The 17,151-nt window shown below is 40.2% G+C and overlaps 1 pseudogene; it reads right to left on the bottom strand.

Moving 5' to 3' along the window:
• Positions 1-7,531: 7,531 nt before the first annotated feature.
• Positions 7,532-8,922, bottom strand: LOC147445841 (uncharacterized; annotated as a pseudogene).
• Positions 8,923-17,151: the final 8,229 nt, after the last annotated feature.

Below are 17,151 nucleotides of genomic sequence, written 5' to 3'. Positions count from 1 at the left end.
GCTCTAGAGCTTAAAAATGTAGAATTTTTAAAGTGGGGTGTAGAGCATAGGGATCTAAAGCTAAGGGTGTAGAGCTTAAGGGTGCTTTTTTAATTCAATTTTATGTGCTTATTTTTTTTTTTTAAAGCTTAGAGATGTAGTGATTTTAAAGTGGGATCTACCCTCACATCAAGGCCTAAAATTGACGCCTATTTTTTTTGTCAAGGGCTATTTTGCCTATCAAAACAATCTCAAAATTGTCTGTCAGTTTTTGCATTTATATCTTTAAGTTAACGTTATATATGGCAAATTATATAAGTTAATTGCATTACACAAAGCATATGAAAGGGGGCTTGAAAAATTGTATGTCAAAAAGAAACTTTTATCATGCCTGGCAGGCCTTGTGATTTTATCACTTGTTAATATCTTCACAACCCGTTCAAATTTAAGCTAAGATTCACTTTTTTTCAAACACTAAGCCAAACACATTATTTTCCTCTTTTCCCCTTGTGGAAGTAGAGCGTCAAGACAAGGTTCAACCTGAGATCCATTTTCTTTACATCAAAACACTACGAGTGTACAATTTTGATGTAAGCCTTTATATCATATGTAAAATCATCTTTGGCTATTCACTTAATGGAATTGTGCAACCGCATGGAAAAAGAGCTTTTAAGAGGGATGTCCATTCACATTTTATGTAGACATCTTTGAGTATAGAGTACAACAGTGTGGAGTCAAGAGTTGAGCACATTTTTCAATTCACTAGATCACTTCACACTCAAGGTTGTTCTTCTTTTTAGAAGAACAAGTATATAAACCCAAGTTTCCAATGGGATGAAGAAGAAACATTAATATAAGATAACGTATGAAATGTTTGTTAAGTAAATTGTTGGGCTTTCAAAACTAGCAAAATTTGACGTGTACATAGGACTATAAAAAATAACTAAATTTTGAACATATGTCAAGTATAAAGTATAAGTGTCTAGATGAATTGCTTGTTTATATTCAGTTCTACATAATGCTATGCCTTCTATTTGCAAGTATAGGTGATTGTTGCTTGAGTCAAATGATTACTTTATGCTTTCCATCTCTATTCAAACTTGAGCATTTCTTGAAATCCAAGCATGAAAACATATGTAGTTCATCTCCTATTAACATTGATGGGAATCAGCTTGAAACTCGTGAATTTTTTCTTAATGCTAATAATATTCAATGTTTATTTTGTTATTTTGTTGTTGGATACGTTTAATTTTTGTTAAAATTTTTATGGATATCAAAATAAATGTTTATACATTTTTAGTTTCTTTTATTTGTTAATTTCAATATTTTTTCATAAACAACATTGGTTGTGTGTTTTTTGTATATTCTTTATCAACTCCTAAGCAAATTTGTATGCATTTTGAAGAATTAGCCCTTGATAATGCAACATATAGTTGTCCATGTCTAAATACTGGTGTTGATAAATATATTTTCATTTTAAATATACTTTATTCTTGAGATTTATCTATTGTCATTGCAACAACCAACTATATCTAGGAAATTGCCTTCGTCTCATTTCAAATGATAAAGTCATTGAATTTAGAATGAACGTTATTCTTGGCAAAAAAAAAGTCTCCAATGTGAGTTCGTGTAACAATTTCAACTTCAAGAACTCTTTTGAAGAAATTTTTACAGATCATTCACGTTCCATTGCATACACCTCTTTGGGGATTTTATGTTTCTTGATAATTTTAGAGGTCCATTCTTTTCAGCTGCAATTTGTGAGGTGGATATCCTCCTCCAAGATTTAAGCTATTTAATTCTCAATTGTGATAAGGTTTGTATTCTCATCTTGTTTTACATATTGAATCTGCACTAAGATATTCCACTACATCTCCGTTCATGAAATCATAGACATCAAATTTACTTTATGAAATCCATTATTTCTTGGTGCAAGAATAGCTCTTTTCTTGAAGAACTCTTGAAAATTTTCTCTATTATTTACACCTATTTGAAACAAAAAAATGATTGTTATCTAGTTGCGAGTACTATATTCAAATGATAATATTTCAAACAATTATAATAATATTTGTACCTTTGTATAGCCAAGAAATCATCTTTCTCACTTCTTTTTTTTCAATCAATATTTTTTCATCAATTTTGATTGTTTCTTAATTAGTGTTGTCTATTTTTTCATTACCAATATCAAGAATTCATAACCTAAACGGCTAAAAAGATGTCCTAAATATTTTGATCTCAAAGTAACCGCTTCTCCCCAAGCAAAATCTCCTATATCTAGAATAGTATGTTTCGTTGCCTTGCTCTTCTAGATATGGGAGAGCCTTTCGTAATTTAACGACCATGATACAAGTTCCCATTTATGAGGCACTCAAGCGTACAACCATTGTAGGACTCCACTAAGAATATTTTCTTTTCATGATTTTATTACCATGATGAGCACTAAAAGTTCCCATTTCTACCCCATTATGAGGAACTCAAGGGTACAACCATTGTGGAAGCATTTGGTGATAATTTTGCAAATGCCAAAGAGCTCTCAAAACTATTGATGTGCATTCTAGAGAAGGTAATAGGATGTGAGCACTTGTTGAATCAAAGGAAATACTAATCCCAACTTGCTTATCTATAAAAATGATTTGAGTGTAGAACTTTTTTTAATTTTGGCTTTGCTTTGTTGGTATTCACTTATATGGCTTGCTAGATCATTGTCAAGCAAATGTACAACACCAACTCACATTCTTTGTCCTCAGTAACATTGTTGAAAATTTAAATTTTTGTGAAAGTTGGATTTTGAACAATATAATGGACTCTTTCTCTCCCCCCCCCCCCCCCCCCCTCTCTCTCTCTCTCTCTCTCTCTCTCTCTTTTCTCCCCCCCCCCCCCCCCCCCCCCCCAACATGTACTTAACATGGTCTCTTTGCTGAGTGTAAGCATTCTTAGCATAATAGCATATGCGAGCATCTCAAAGCATACCCAGGTGAGAACCTAGTTACATCAATGAATAAATTATTGTGCACCATTGCCTTACAATACCAAACTTATAATTACTGATTGACAGTCTTTTGAACCTCGTTGTACAGGTGTTGCAAGAGAGTTGGGCTTCCACATTAACATGAAGCAACAATAGCGACAACATGAGTAGCCATGGCGGAGTGTGCAATCCTCAACATGGGAGCTTTCATTCCCCTGCTTGGCTTCAGTACCGCCTCTTTTGACCCAACGTGACTCATGCTAAAAAGAAGGCAGCCATTTTTGCAGCCTTAGAAGTAAACACCCACACCTAGACCCTCACCCACATGAGACACGCCCATGCATACTCACCCACACATATTTTTTATTTAAATGCTTTAGAGATATCAATAGCCTCTTCTTTCTTACTTTTAGAGGGTTTTCAGTAAAGAAATTCTGTAGACAATACTGCCATCCTGCATATGTGTGTGTGTGTGTGTGTGTGTGACACACAGACACACCCAATATGTGCACTCTATAATGATGTCAAAAGTCAATTGAATGTATTTTAAAAGAGAAGTTAAAAAAGAAGGAGAAAGCTGTTCACCTTGGTCTGTGGACATATGAATGAGCAGAGGGTGGTCCAATCCGAATCCAGCTGAGCAGAGCATGAGGCACAATAATGGCTCTAGCAATCTCAAGATCCAACATTAAGCTAGTCGACCATCTCCGACCAGGAAGGCTCTGAGTGCGTGCATGACAAAGAGATTGACAGGTGGGTGCACACACACACACACACACACACACACAAAGAGAGAGAGAGAGAGGGAGAGAGAGAGAGAGTCCATTATATTGTTCAAAATCCAACCTTCACAAAAATTTAAACTTTCAACAATCTTATATTGTTTGTCAGTTTACCTGTAGCGCCCACGTTGCACTTTCTCGGAAAGCCTCTTTCAATTATAGCAATTAGACAACACTAGTTTTGGGATTTACTCCACATGTGGAGAGTAAATGTACACATGGACTTAGAGCCTGGTCGCATGAACCCGATGGACGGCCAACCAGCTGAGCTGGACGCGCAGTCCAAAAACAAAGCGCTGCCAAACTCACCGACGGACGCATGAACCATCCAGCGCACCCACTTTATTTAAAATTAAGTTTCGAGCTCGCTCCACTCTGCCGCACCGCAGGTGAAACAATAGGAGAAAGAGGATTGGGCTCGCACGTGCTCGCTCCTCTCTGCCACAGGTGAAGGAGGTTGCTTCTCTCTCGCAGGTGAAAGAGCATCGTGCTTGCTCCTCTCTATTGTAGGTGAAACAATGTTGAGCCCTGTAGCTCCTCTCTACTGGCAGTAAAACAGCTCCCACCCTTGCTCCCCCTCTTCTCCTATTGGCAGATCGTGGCAAGAAAATCAAAGCAGGTCTCTTACCTCCTTGGGGATGTATCTTTGCCTTTGAAATGCAAAAGATTGCAAGCAAAGCTGCCATAATTTGGGAATCTTATGCGTAGTGCAATTTGTCATGCAGTGAGAATCTTATGCATGCGGTAGAGGGTGTATGCCAAAGCTTGCAGTATGCTTAACATTTTGGTGGTATGGAAGTGTGGCATGCATACTTTCGTCAAGATTTTTGTGGACCGTATGTAAACTTGATGTAGAAGCGCATAATGCTTTTGTTGGTGTTGTTGCGATGATGCCTCTCACTAGTGGGTGTGTTGCAAGGCAATGTGTGCAAAGGAATTGTCAGCTAGCACATAACAATGTATCTCCTCTTTGAGTGTGATGAGGTATTGCATGCTGAGGATTTTTTCGTGAACATTGTTATGCTGTATCTCCTTGCTGGGTGTGCTACAAGATAATGTCTAGCAGTTGACATGCTTTGATTATTGGATGTGCCTACTAACAACAACGGATGAAGGAATGTGCATGCTGAGATTGTTATGATAAGTGCTATGTTGGTGATTTTCTTTGGAACGTTGGGTTTGGGTTGTTTAAGGCAGTAGTTGGAATTCACCATTGGCATCAAATTGTTTTGATTTGTGAGTTATGTTGGGGTATATGTGTGATTGTTGATCTTGTCAAGCATGGCCTCATCGCATCGGCAAGTGCTCTTTACGATCATGTGCGGTTTAATCTCCATGCTTTTATTGTTGCTTCGGCAAAGGCAGCAAGCAAGAAATCGTCTTGAGACTCAGCAATTGCTACTTTTTAATGGTCGCAGAAGGTTGGCCTGCACACGGAACAGAGATTGTAATGTCTTCATTGCTTTGTTGCAAATGTATATTGAGCACTTCTGTTTAGAGTCCTTCATTGCATGACATGCAATTTCAGAGTGGTATGTGAAACCCCGCACACTTAAGTGGTGGAATTATTACGTCGGTTTTGTTCGGGCTGATGAGAAAAGGTTTAAGAGTATCTTTAGGTTGCCATTATCACTCTTTCAAAAGCTGGTGGATCTCCCTAAGGATCAATTGCAACACAAAAATATACCGGCATCATTTGCAAGTATAAAAGGCAGAGTTCTTTCTGTCGAGAAGCAAGTGACCACAGGGGTATTCCGTTTGGCAATAGGTACTTCAACCATGGCCATTAGTGAATTGTTTGGTGTTGGAAAGTCAACAGTTGTGGAGACTATAAACAACTTTATCATTGCATTGCTGGTTCATCAACGCAAGTTTATAGCTTGGCCTAACAACTTGTCTCTTATCAATAACATCAAGGCAGGATTTTTTGCTAAGCAAGGTTTACCAAATGTGTGTGGGGCTATGGATGCTACACACATTGTCATGGAGAAGCCACAAGGTGAGTTGGCCTTGGATTGGTATGATCGTAACAAGAACTATTCCATGTTGGTCCAATGTGTAGTGGATAGTGAGATGCGGTTCATGGATGTTTTTGCTGGTTTTCCAGGTTCTGTCAATGACTCTAGGTTGCTTCAAAATTCAGCATTCTATTCTTGCGCAAACAGCGGTGTGATTTTGAATGGGCCAAAGTATGTGAGTGGTGTTTTCTCCATTAGAGAGTACATCGTTGCAAATGGCGGGTATCCCTTACTTCCATGGCTTATGAGGCCTTATAGGACACCCTCTACTCCGACTGAGAAGCTTTTCAACTATAAGCTTTCATCTACAAGAATTGTGGTAGAACGTGCCTTTGGCTGGCTTAAAATGAAGTGGAGATACCTGCATGGCAAAGTGATGAAACCATATCCACACCACCTGGCAAGAGCTATTATTGTATGTTGCATGCTTCATAATATGTGTTTGGATTGTGGGGAGGACATAGAGCAGCCTACATCAAGTGTCGAGAATCACAATGACATCATCAATGAAGAATTGACATCAGATGCTGAGGCTATGCGAGACTCATTGGAAAAATTTATTCACCCCTTGTAAAGGTGCACAATTGGAATGTTCATCGTTGGTTATGCTAAGCTTGTTGGTACTGCACCAAGCATTCTCATTTTGTTTGCATTTTGTCTTCAGTTTAATTTGTTACGACGGGCTGGTCCGAGCATGACACCATATTTATGCGTCTCAAAGTATGCAATTAAATATCAGCTATACGGAGTAGTCTCATGAGTTATCAGCTCTGTATTTTTGATGCCACTCTTTTCATGGTGATATGGTGTGATATGGCGAGTATAAGCCATTGTTAGTGCTCAGATAAACTGGGAAATTTGTTCCTCATGTGGTAGGTGTGGAGTATAACAACAGTTTTCTTGGCAAGAATTTGGTTTCCTTGGCAATGAAATGCTCGATACTCTGTCTATATTGGCTTTCATGTAGAAGGGCTGATTTCTCTCAAGTAAGAGTTGTAGGATCTTTACTCAAAAGATGGGGGCACCGTATTTCCAGGAGGCTGGTGGGTTGCTATTGCAAGCTTTGTTGGTACGTAGAATGGGCAATTCTCAGCCAGTATATTGCTATGTTGCTTTCCTGCTCTTTTGTTTTTAAGTCAGAGCTAGCAAGAAAAATTTTACACATATATTCAATTTTACAAGTGTCGATCTGGGCTGCACATATTCTTGAATTGAGCATTCCAGGACCACAAGGTGTGAGAAATGCAAGAATTAAAAAAAAACTTATTACACCAACATTGGAAAATATAACACGTACCCTTTCCCAAGTTTGTGTAAATTTAATGAAGTCCTGCATTTCAAGAAAAACACAGATTGGCTGTAATCATTTCAAGCAAAACAGAGATTGGTTGTAATAATTTCAAGTAAAAAATGGAGAGATTGCACTCAGTGAGGCTTGCTTCTCAGAAAATTAATGATGTACTATCTCAGATATCCACAAAAGAGCAGCAAAAAAATTATTATACGCATCAGGAGGAGACCGACAATATTTACATCACTTGAAATTGGCGAGCAAAAAATAAGTTTCCATTACATTATCAACGAGATAATTGGCATACACATCGAAGGTTGGAGATAACACAAAATATCATCCCAATAGGCGTACAAAATTTAGCTTTTGCTGCTCAAAAAGCCATGTCTCAAACACCAAAATTTTCTAACAATCCAGTACACATTTCTTGAGTTTAGTATAAGACTAAATACCATGCTGGCCACTCAAAATATGATAATATTTAGGGAATTTTTTAGAAGCTGTGCTTTGATGCATGCACTGCAAAACACTTAAATGCATCCGCAATTTGTTTAAGTGCTTCATTTGACTCCTCCTCTAATGCCAAGCATTTCCTATTGAGTGTCACTACCTCCTCAAACTCAGCCTTCGTGAGCTCGATGACCTCATCATCATGCTTTGATCTTCTTGCGTCTACATTATCCATGAATGAAATCAGCTGCTTAGTTGTGCTCTCAAGTTCTTTCTTCAACACCGTCATCTTGTCGCCTCTCTTGCGCTTTTTTCCAGATAAGGACTCCTCCTCCATGAAAGCTTTGTCTTCTTTCTTGTTTAAACCACAAGCTTTATTGGGTGATGCAAAGGAATCTCCTACATATAGAGACACGACATGCATAACATTAATGAAACATAGTGAACAATAAGCAATGGTAGCAACAAGAAAATCCACACCTAGCCAAGTTAAGAAAAAGAAACTCACCCAAGTTATCCTTCATAGTATCATAGACAATGTCATCAGGGTTGAGTTGCCTCTCTTTCCCGACACGATCAAGCATAGTAGTGTATAACTCCTCTGAAAAGGTTCGTGGGAGCTTCATTTCTTCTCGTTGGTTTGCGGACAATTTCCAATAGCTATCACAACCAAATGGGATATGTCGTTCATAGTCGTGCACCTTCTTGAATAAAGCTAAAATTCTATCCCAACGAAAGAGACATTGATCGGCGGAACGAAGCACTCCTCGTTGGACACAATATTTTGAAATAAAATCCCATCGTTCATCTCCTTTTTTGAAAATGACATTCAAATTACCATCTCTCATGTCTTCAAATAGCTTGGTGCGTGCATCCAATAAAGTAGCAGTTTCTTTAATTGTCCAATTGCCTGATGCATAAAACATGTTCCTAGCTTTGGATGGGCTTTCCTCCATTGCATTGAGCTTCACCAATCACCTCTTTGGGAATGTTTGTAGGCATTGGCTGGTAATTCAACTCTGGAATATTTGGGGAATTTTTAACGATGGGTGGTGTAGGCTGAGATGTAGTTTCTATTGCTCTCTTTCCTCTTCGAGCCTTCAACTTGCCCTTTACTTGCGCCATTTGAGGTGGAGTCACATTAACAATGTTTGCCAAAGGAGTCCGTGTAGTTGTCGCAGCCTTATTTAGCGTGTACGGAGTCTTGGGCGATTGCATGAGATCCACTTGAGAGAAGCAATGCTGCAATTGAGAGCAAGGAGTCTTTGGAAACTGCTCGAGATCACCCTGTGAGAAGTAGGGCTGCCCATTCTTATCCGCAGGCTCCAAAAAAGACAAGCTTTGAACACCCCAAGTTGGAGAATATTGGCTACACAGCACGGTTTCATCATCTTCACACCACTCCGTGTTAAGGTCTGGAGTGAAATTTTCCATCTGCAAGCACTTGTAAACATTGCAATTAGAGTTAAATACAGATTTTCAAAGCCATAATATATTGTAGATCTCTAAAGATTCATAAAAACAAAACCAGCTGAAGAGAATGAAAGCTTTCACCAAAAAAGAGAAACAGGTTTTGTGTGTGTGTGTGTGTGTGTGTGTGTGTGTGTGTGTGAGAGAGAGAGAGAGAGAGAGAGAGAGAGAGAGAAAGAGAGAGAAGCTTCTGTAGGTGTGTGTGTGTGTGAGAGACAGAGAGAGAGAGAGAGAGAGAGAGAGAGAGAGAGAGAGGGAGAAGGGGGTGAACTATTCGGTGTGTGTGTGTGTGTGTGTGTGTGTGAGAGAGAGAGAGAGAGAGAGAGAGAGAAAGAGAGAGGGAGAAGGGGGTGAACTATTCACCTGCAGAGCTTGCAAGGAGTTTGACGCCCACACAGAAAGCACCAGAAATTTGTTACACGGTGTGTGGAGTAGACTGCATATGTTGAAGTCCAGGCAAAAAGTGGCCTTTATATATTATTTTAATGAGGAGCAGGCCTCCCGCCTTACGAATAGGCGTGCAAATCTCACTATTGAAAAAACTGGATACTGCTTAAACACCAGCATGGCGGTGAATGACAATCATGCATGCGATCTCCTGCCAACCACCCTTGTAATGTTTTAGCCCTGCTGTAAAAGCTGGATAGTTGCTTCATGCGACCAGGCTCTTAAACATAGGACGCCAAAGTTGGTTATCATGTCTCATTGACAGGTCGAATTGCTCATCATTCATTTGATTGATTTGCACTAGTTTGCTTCAATAAAAGCCATAACATCACATGAACGCACACTGACCAAGCTCTCTTGGGAAAGGGAAACATACCTAAGATCTCTCTCTCTCTCTCTCTCTCTCTCCTCTTCCTCTTCGTAGGAAACCAAATGGATAATTCCATGTCTCTTCTCTCTCTCTTTCTACTCTCTCTCTCGTACACGCGCACGTAGATCACACACACACACGTCCTCCTGTGGGGGATCTTCATGGATACGATCCATCCTGACATCTAGAGGTCAGCATCCTCATTTCAAATTTCACGCCCTTGGTCGTTTATATCTACGTAGTGTTGAGCAGCAAGGGGATTTAGCCGACCGCACGAGCAGCGTATAACTCACCGATGAGCTCCCCCGTCGACATGAACGTTTCTATGAGCGAAAAGCCAGAGCTTGCCAATTTGAAGAGGATCCAGCAGTCCACCCTCCTGCAACTCTCTGCTATCACTACTCACGAAATCATTACCATCGGCCTAACCACCAAGGATTTCAACAAGCGACTTGGTCCTCTTGCTGCTGCTGTCGACTCTAAACAAACCAAGGCTGTCCTTGCTGAGGCCTATGCTCAAGGCATCATCAACCCGAAGAATATTGAGCACAATGGAGCGCCTGCCGTTCCCTTGCATGCTAAAGACCTGCTTAGCTTATCAGACGCTCTGAAAAGACAAGATTTTTTCAAAAAAATATTGTTGAGGAAGAGGAGGGACAAGTTCGCCATAGATGCCCCTGAGGGCTGTACTGCATCGGACATGGCATTATCCCGGTTTGTCTTGCTAGCACGAGAGGCCATGCAGAAAGAGCTTGCACACTTGCTCTACTGTACTGGAGATTCATTCGAGACAGATGTCTCTGACGAAGAAGCTGAGCAGATTGCTCAAAAGAGCGGCAAGCGCACTAGGGCAAGAGGGAGAAAGATAAAGACAGAAATCAAGGGCAGGTACGTCTTTGTTCAGCAGCTTCGCATAATTCTGAAGACGCAAGATCCGCCTCAACTGCACGTCATGCCAAAGATCAGCGATGCTCAGCGTCAAGACATCCTTAGCTTTGCCAGAAACCATGTTTCATCTCTCGAAAAACGGCATGCAGGCAATAATCGCAGCGTTCGAAGAGCACGCGAGCTCCTTCAGATTTCTGAAGATGTTAACGATACGTAATTCATGAGGCCGTGGGTAACGCAGTCTTGGCTCTTAGGTCTAACAAGCACGTCTGGCCCTAGCACTCTTTTTTTGGGTACTTCCTTCTCACTTCTTTGTAAGTACGCTGGTTTGTGTCGCTGTTCTTTCTTTCTTATCCGAAGAACCAATTTGTCAGTGAATGACTCGAAGTTCTTGTTGCATTTTTTTCTTTTGGCAAAGTTGCTATCCTAGAAATGTGTGTGAGAGAGAGAGATCCTAGAAATGTGTGTGTGTGTGTGTGTGTGTGTGTGTGAGAGAGAGAGAGAGAGAGAGAGAGAGAGAGAGAGAGAGAGAGACCCTCTATACAACACCCCCAATGCAATAGAATACCCAAGTATTTCGTTGTGGGTGTTGTATAGAGGACCTCTATACAGGGTCCTCTATACAACACCCCCATCAAAATAGAATGACCAAGTATGGATAGGACTGCAACCTACGAGATAGTTTTATTAAATTTTATATGCAACATAGAAATGAAAACACACCGCCTTCAAAGGATAGCATGCAAAAACACAATATAGTTTCTTAGAGATGGATATATGATCATCAAAATACCCACTAAATCCTTATATCACCCCTTCTGCAAAAGACCCGCAAGAGATCACTAAAGGGAACAGTTGTGAGATGCCTTCTTTTGGCATGTTGACAATGGAAATGGTCATGGACTTTGTCTTGCCATAGGAATGTAGATTGTTTGCAATAACTCTCCTTGTATCGTCTAGATGTATAGTGCTTAATCCCATGCTTATAAATACACCCTATATAAATCATTGCAAAACTCTCTCTCTCTCTCTCTCTCTCTCTCTCTCTCTCTCTCTCGCAATAACTCTCCTTGTATCGTCTAGATGTATAGTGCTTAATCCCATGCTTATAAATACACCCTATATAAATCATTGCAAAACTCTCTCTCTCTCTCTCTCTCTCTCTCTCTCTCTCTCTCAGAATTGAGGAGGACCTTCTAGTTTATAAATGGGGAAAAAACACATTAATACTTCCTCTATGGTGTTTGGCAGATGCAGTTTACGGGCGCCCTCCTAGCCGGCCACACCTTCTCTGAGTCTAAAAATTTGATCTAACCCATATCATTTTTCTCGAAAAGCCTTGCAAAAGCAACATTGTGATTTTTGAGCAGAATGCTGTAAATTATAAGATGTGTTTTTTGTCATGAGCCTAAAAGCTTTGGAAGCCAACCCTTGGCCATATGAAAAGCCCTAGGTATAAAGCTCAAAACCCTTAGTCTAAAAACATACATTGTAACATTGTCCAGAAGTTGGAGGAGGTATCTCTACATACGATTATGAGCAGCTACTCAATAGCAACTTGTAACTGATTTTTCTCTTCATATTGTGAAAATAGAATTTTTTTCGAAGAATTGCATTGTGTTCCTTGTCTCTTGCAATTGATTTATCATTTAAGTATAATTATTCGCAGTTTTGATGTGGCTCGTAGCTACCTGTTTGTGAGCTAAATCTACAGATTTAAGTGACAAAATGGTTGTTTTTGACATTTCTCTCAAAGAGGATTTTTTCCACACCATAGGGCAACGTATCTGGACTGTTTTGTTGCAATTTTTTTAGAACTTGAACCATGATGGATTGGAATTATGGTACCTTGTTAGATAACCTCCAGACTTTGTAGTTTAGTGCCCTTATGCCTAATACACCTTTCTCTAAAGTTTCATAGAAATTCGAGTTTATTGGTTGACAAAATCGCCACATAAGTTGATTTCCCATACTAAAGTGATAGTTTGCTAGTTGTGTTGATAGCTTAGTTCATTAGGTTCACTTCTTGAGGTTGACACCCTCAAACACTATAAGAGGAAAAATCTTGAACCGTTAACATTGTTGTGGATTAACGAATGAAAATGGAGAGAGAGAAGTTTGCATGTGTGGTAATGACCCCGACAATGAATGCGATACTGGTTTTCCAACAACGATAGTGGCGGTCGCAGATATCACGCTTATCACCATGTCGATTGTTGCGTTTATTACTGCCTCACAACTCCTCAAAATTAAAGGTGCTCATTTGGGCCACCTTATTTTGGGTGGCCAAAATGAGCACCTTTATTTCTGACCTACATAAAACATATGAAACATCAATTACATTTTGAAAAGTGTGCTTATAAAAAAAAAAACTTTGAAATTGCAAATTACACCTTATCTTGATGATTTAAAGTATAAAAGAGCAATAACTTTAAAAAATTACAAGTAAAATCAAAATTCTAAATGAGTTTCATATATAGATGATCGTAGAATTTTTTGTTCCATATTTGCACTTGTAAAAGATGACTACAAAAAATTATCTATCTATCCAACTGCTCTTTCTCGTCCTCCTCCTCCTCATCCACATGTACATACGTTTGATCACTCTAACTCTACAATAAACAAAATCAAATTAAACAGATTAATAACTCAAAATAGTTAATAAAATATTATTTATCCACACTTATTGCCTGTAGAGATCCGATTTTGCTGAGTAGAATTGCTTGTGAGAGATGTGATGGTTCTCCAACAACCATCACCAACTATCAAATTTTGTGTGCTGCTATCGATACTTGAACATCTCTCTAGTCGAACTGGTCAGAGTGATATATTCAGAAGTTAATAATATCAAATAAAAGTCATAGACTAAAACATTTTTTGAATTGATTTAGGATCCAATTCCAAAAAAACTAACATATTTGTCCTTTTAAGCTGCTTTGCCTCCAGAATCATAGTGTGTGGGAGTTTGTTTTGCCCGAGCATCGTGCTATTGATTGTGGGATGAGCCCTTTGTAGCTTGTTCGTCCTTTTTCTGCATTACCCACTCCCACTCCGCATCTGCCATGTTGCTGTCGTGATAATTCTTGTCTAGATTTACAACCTAGATGGCTATTGTGAGCTGTACACTTTATTGCTTGTTTTTCAACAAAAAAAATGATATACCCCTCCAGCCACTGTGCTAAAAAATGAAAAATAATTTTTTTACCTCAAGTACATAAGAGTATGAAGATGATGCCAAAATGCCTTGTCCTATGTTGTACCAAAGCTGACTTCATCGCCATATTTTACCCTGTAGTAGCACCCATGCATGTATGGCATGTGTGTGTTAGTGTCCTCATCCTCTGTATCAGAGCATCACGCTCCAAAATAGGGAATCTTTTCTCCCCTCCACCACCAAAACAAGCAAAGCCACATGATCCCCCACCACTCCGTCTCTCACGATGCTCGCTGCTCTGAGAGGAGCGTCGGTGCAGGCTGTCAAAATAAGTTTGTTGACCACCTGTGGGTTGTTGACGAGGCTTGGGTGAAGCAAGAGTGGAATTGGAATAGTGTGGGGCCCTGTGATGGAAGGGAGGTGGGGTCCTAAGATGAAGGGGATTACGTCAATAAGAAGGGAGCATAAAAGGAGTTGCATCGTAGAAGGAAGTACTATTGATGTGAGTCTCTCAACGTTTGGAGTCCCTCCATGGCTCCCCCATGGCATGGTTTGCTGAGAAAGACCATAGTACACAAGCTGCTGTGGAGTGTAGCGACCAAACAATCCCTCCATCGAATGGAGGTACTCCTCTCACAAAGACAGTGCGCGTTGGAGGTCTAGATCTACCACTAGCAAAGGAACCTAATTAGATTGACTGACACCTCCATAGGTGTGAGAGGGTTGTTAGGACTAGGGTAAGACCGGGCAGACCAAGGGCCACTGCCAAAGGCCAAGACTCACATGCGGTCAAAGGGTGCCAAATCAAGTAGGCTAGGAGCCTATATATGGTGAGGTTGGGTGGAGAGTTGCATGATTGACTCCCTACGGTCTCACTGGTATAAGAGCTTGGGAGAGAAGGGAGGATATGGAGAAGCATGGAGGCATGGCCTCTCAATCTATCTCTCCTTCTCAAAGAAACGTGGAGGCGTAGCCTCTCTCTCGACGGTCTCTCTCTCTTTCTCTTTCTCGAGAAGAGTCCCATGGATGGATCAACAAAGGACATGGATGTGGGAGAAACCTCTTGCATGTGAGGGGGATAATTTTTATCACTATGGTTGGAGCAGATAATGCTTGTAGATGATGCCCCTCGCGTGCACCTTGCATTGCTACCCACAACTTGATTTTTCCCACAAATTTTCTAGGGTAGGTGGCCTAACCCTCCCCCCCCCCCCATTAAGGGTTTTGGACAACGACTGCATTGATCAGCACAAGTGTTTCACTACTTCTTGCAAGTTAACAATACACAAAGCCAATTGGCGGCCCACAACAATTATAAAAGGGCTCAATAGGATTTCTTGGCACGGATGACTGGGCAAATGCTGCCAAAGAAACAGATTTGTGCAATTCTAGCCATGTTTCTGAATTTTGCGTTGTTGAGGAGCCACCAGTGATGCAAATCTTGAGGCTAAGAAAGTGTGACCTTGCTCGCAAGTGCAACAATGTTGACTACAATGTGATAAAAAATAGGGGTCAAGCAAGGCTTTGATTGCAATATCATGCTTAGGACTAAGGCGAGGCCTCCATGTAATTTTTTGCACGGATAACCCATTGATGGCAAAGAAATATCCTTCAACATGGAGCGTTCTCAACATGAAGATTTTGGAAAGGCTACGAGAGAACATACATGCTAGATGTTGATAGCAAGGGAATTCAAACTACGACAAGATTTTATGTAGTTGAGCAAGGCTTGATTTTCAACAGGGCATATCCACAAGGATACAAAAACCTTGGCATGCATGCTCATGCAACATGCAAGAGATCAACAACACTGCAAGTCCAGTCGAGTGATTGAAAAGGTATGCACATATTTTCAATTTATTTGGCAGATTTTTCATAACATGCTGCATAGCCCTGTCATGCAATAGAGGAGAGTGCACTTTAAGCACTCCAAGCACAAGCACAACTTGTGACCATTATCATAAGCATTAAAATTTTGTTGCATACATTATTGGCAAGGACCAATGACTAGCACTACAAGAGGCTATTCATATTAGCGACGCTCACACAGTGACGCTCAAAAAAAAATAAAATCCCGGCGTCGCTATGAGCGTCGCAAATTTACTTGTAAATTTGCGACGCTCATAGCGACGCCGGCTGGGCTAAAAAAAATAACAGAGAGCGCCCAAAAACTCAGATCTCAGATCTAAGTTTTTCGGCACCCTCAAGCAAGGAGCAGGTAACGCTCTCCCTCTCTCTCTCTCTCTCTTTCTTCTCCACACACACACACACACACACACACGAGGAGAGCAAGGAGAGCCAGGTATGCTCCTTCCCTCTCCTCACTCTCATGTTCCCTTCCCCTCTTTCTCTCTCCCTCTCTCTCTCTCTCTCACACACACACACACACACACATAGTGTTTTTTTTTAAGAGAGAGGAGAGAGAGAGAGAGAGAGAGAGAGAGAGAGAGAGTACAAACATAAACAAAAACGCACACACACATACATAAACAAAGAATGCACACACACATTGAGAGAGGAAAAGAGAGAGAGAGCATGCATAAACAAAAAACGCACACATTGAGAGAGGAAAAGAGAGAGAGAACATGCATAAACAAAAAACGCACACATTGAGAGAGGAAAAGAGAGAGAAAACATGCATAAACAAAAAAACGCACACACATTGAGAGAGAAAGAGAGAGAAACTATCTTAACGTCGTAGAAAACTAATTAAAATTAAAAGACCTAAAGATCTAGCCGACGAGGAGTTGAACTCAAGACCTATTATTCAATAGGGAAATGGCATAACCAATCTATCATACTTGGCATGGGTGATAGAAAGGTTATACCATTTATCTCTTTTTATTGGCACACACATCCACACACGCGCACACACACAAGAAGAAGAGAGTTATAACGTCGTAGGAAACTATCCTAAAAGACGTTAAAGATTAGGTTAGATGTAGACTTACGTTAAATTAGATTTAGGTTTATTTAAGTTAAATTAGATTAGATTTAGGTTTATTTTTAGTTAGATTTACGTTTATTTACGCTAGATTTAGATTTACGTTATATTAGATTAGATTTAGGTCTCCATAGACTGCGATGCCTGCATGAAGCGGGTGAAGAAAGCCCTCAATGGAATATAGGGTATTGCTGCCTTCACTCATGGTGGGCTCCGTCGATCCAAAATTAATGGTGAAATGTCTTCAGAAGATAGGGAAGAAGGTGGATCTTCAGGGCGGCAAGAGTCACTACATCCCCGGCAATGACCATCTAGACAACCTCTAGTCATTCAACAACAACTTCAAAGTTAGTAACAAGAGCAAGAACGGTCCAAAGGGCCAATTGCTGT

This window comes from Adiantum capillus-veneris, chromosome 12 (genome assembly GCF_014529385.1).
Source record: "Adiantum capillus-veneris isolate H3 chromosome 12, ASM1452938v2, whole genome shotgun sequence".
Classification (NCBI taxonomy): Eukaryota; Viridiplantae; Streptophyta; class Polypodiopsida; order Polypodiales; family Pteridaceae; genus Adiantum; species Adiantum capillus-veneris.
Note: the sequence above shows the minus strand (reverse complement) of the source record. Positions and strands in the feature narration are given on the sequence as shown.